We start from the raw sequence: 3,415 nt of genomic DNA, 5'->3' as shown, positions 1-3,415 counted from the left end.
GGCATTTTTAATGGTTCAAGATTTTAGATGACGCTTTTAACATAGTAACTGAACACTTTCTCCCTGTACATTTGTTTCTTTGGTATTTCCATATTCAGTACAGCGAAACTTTTTTGTAATATTTTGTGCAGCGAAAAATAAGGGGATTTTGGACGATGGCGACTTACAAGAACTTCTAGTGACCTAGAGTCAGAAAATGGTGGCTTTGATCATCGGCGTTATCCTAGAAGAGTGGTTGTCGACCATAGAGTTGGATGTGTATGTCAAGCTATAGCAAGGTGGTGCCCCATTCATTACGTGTTGTAGCTGCTTTGAGCTGCTGAAGCTGCCTAAGAAACTAACGATGACAGGAAAGAGTGAGAAGAGAATGAGATATGGGTCCTGTTCGGTCATAATTCAATTTGAACTTGGTAGCAAAGAGTTGGGTGCATCCGTTCCTACATAAGTGAAACAATTGTCTGCTGAGTTTGCTCCTGGTACCAGTGATTTACCAAATGAGAATCTTCAAAATGCTACTGGTTGTTTGGTGAACAATGATATGATCCCGTGGTCTGATGATTATGATAATTCTAGCTACCATTTCAACTATGCTAAGCTAGAGTCACCTTCCAAGAGTTGAAAATCAAATTCCATTGAACTTGAGAAGAGGTATAGTGCTCATTCCTTACCTTCTAGTCTTTTTGATGATGAAATAAGCCTAGAGAATGTGTTTGTTAAACATGATCTTGCTCACCGTGCTGAACTGTCCCTAGAAGGTAATCCTACAACGCTCCTAGATTCTTCTAGAAAACGACCATGTTTATACTATTTGTCCCAAAGATGTGGTAGAAAAAACAAGAAGGGGGACATGAAGGAGCATACTGATCAAAAGAGGATCATACTTGACAGAAGTACCTCTGGGCAGAATTCCATCAAAGATGTGTCTACAGCAGTGAAAATGGATCTCACGACGAATGAATTTGTACATAGTGGTGTATCTGTGGAATCAGTTAAATCAAGCAAAGATGAAAATTTGTCAAAAATTCATGTAATGGGTTTGATACTTTAGCCAAGGCGTTTATGGTGAAAAGTCAAAATCTCTAAAAGTTATGGTTGGAAAGATTCAAACGACAAAGATAGATAAACAAATGGGTTGGAAGAACATAGCTTGATAGGGTATGGAAACAATTACTATTCGTGCACTTATATCTTGAAAATATATTGCGTATTTGCTACCTAAATACTCTGTTTTAATTTGTGGATCATTTTGGATTTGGCTACTAGATAGATATACAATGCAATTATTTTAGTTACTACTATTTGATTACTTGGCTGTAAAGTATTTAATTACTTGATATTTTATTACAAAAAGCATGATCTTATATAAGTATTGTTGGTTTACTAGTTTAATAGTTAGCTAGTTTTGATTAGTGTTACTAGCATTACTAAAGTATTCAAAATTATATTTACCGTGTGAAATATATATTTGAGAACTTACTAAATTCATTGCTTCATGCGTTTGGGCAAGTTACTATTCAGGTTGGGGAGTATCGAAAAGCATAGGGATTTGTTGGGGTTTGAATGGAAGAGCATGAAACTATTTTCTTAAAAGGTATTTACATTCAATCCAAATACAAAAAAGTATATTTCGAAAAACGTTTTTCTATTACCAACCAAACACTAGAAAATATTTTTTTAAAAATATTTTCACGCACCAACCAAACACCAAAAAATATTTTCCACTCACCAACCAAACATGAGAAAATAAGTAAGAAAATAGCTTGTTTTTCTAGAAAATATTTTCTAGAAAAACATTTTCCATGAAAAACATTTTTCGTCATATCAAACACACCCTTAATATTGCTTGATCTCAAAAAAATCATCAAATAAATAAGGAAAATAAATTATATTTTAAAATTTTTTAGTGAACGTAAAATGAGCTAAAAAGACAATGAAAATGCTGACGGAAGAAATAACAAGATAATTAATTTTTTTCTATCTAGGATTACTAAATCCAAATTAATGTAAGATGAAATGGAAGTTAGCTCATGAATTTCTCTAACAACTACTATTCACACGAAACTATTAAGAAAAAAAACTCTAAAATATGTCAAAATTTACTTGAAAATTACAAAAAAAAAAAAAAATTAAATAAATAAATAAATAAAAATAAAATATTCACGAGCGCACTAACACCTAGGTCAAAAAGGAAAAAAAAAGTCACAAGGCATGATTATAAATTGGTTCCCCAATATATTAACAAACTTTAGGTCCACAATGTTATGAATACTTGTCTTTAGAATGGGGTCATTTTAGTGTTTTTTTTTTTTGACTTGTTAATTCTGGTAATTTTTGAAATTGTTAATCAACAACTTCCTTAATTTTTGTGCCAAGTGAGATTTGTTGTTCATATCCTTTGTTTTATTTTGGCAAAATAGTTTGATGGACACTTATACTATGTCTGTTTTGTAAGTTAGACACTTCTACTTACATGTTTGTCATCTGGACCCTTGAACCCACTAAAAAACAATATTTTAAACATTTTTTGGGTGAATGTAACACACTCTTGCCACGTCAGCTGTCATGTCAGCTTTCACGTCTGCCACATCAGTCGCCATGTCATTTTTAAATATTACATTAAATTTTATGTTATTTTTAAAAGATAAAATGGTTTGATGGACTCTTGTACTATGTCCATTTTGTAAGTTGGACACTTCTACTTACATATTTATCATCTGGACCCTGAACCCACTAAAAAACAACATTTTAAACATTTTTTTGGTGAATATAACACACTCTCACCACGCCAGCTTTCACGTTTGCCACGTCTGCCACATTAGCTGCCATGTCATTTTTAAGTATTACATTAAATTTTATGTTATTTTTAAAATGAGACAAGAAATTAAATATTAAAATAAATTTAATTAAATAAATTCTTTTTATAATTGTAGAAATTCTAATACACAAACACAATAAATTTTTAATTTAAATTTTCAACTATAAATTTAGATTTTTAACTATAAATTCTAATACACAAACACAATAAATTTAATTAAACATCAAATTTATTCTAAATAATTGAAATTTCTCTTCAATTAATTTAAAGTTGTAACTATAAATTCACATACACAAACATAATGAATTTTTAATTTTTATTTAAATATCTTTAACAATTTATAAAAGTTACAAAATTAATCCTAAACAAAATGAAAAATTAAATTGAGAAAGTGAATAAAAAAAATTTAAAAGTAAAACAACAACAATTTTTTTTATTTTTTTGACAATGAACAACAACAACAATATCAACCAACCCTCTTCAGGGATATATAAATTTTTAATTTTTTTTTTACCATGAACAACAACAACAATATCAACCAACAAAGATCAACAACAATTTTTTTTTTTTTTACAATGAACGACAACAATATCAACCACA

The sequence above is a fragment of the Capsicum annuum genome, chromosome 11 (genome assembly GCF_002878395.1).
Source record: "Capsicum annuum cultivar UCD-10X-F1 chromosome 11, UCD10Xv1.1, whole genome shotgun sequence".
In the NCBI taxonomy this organism is placed as follows: domain Eukaryota; kingdom Viridiplantae; phylum Streptophyta; class Magnoliopsida; order Solanales; family Solanaceae; genus Capsicum; species Capsicum annuum.
The sequence above is the reverse complement of the archived record's forward strand: the minus strand, read 5'-3'. Positions refer to the sequence as shown.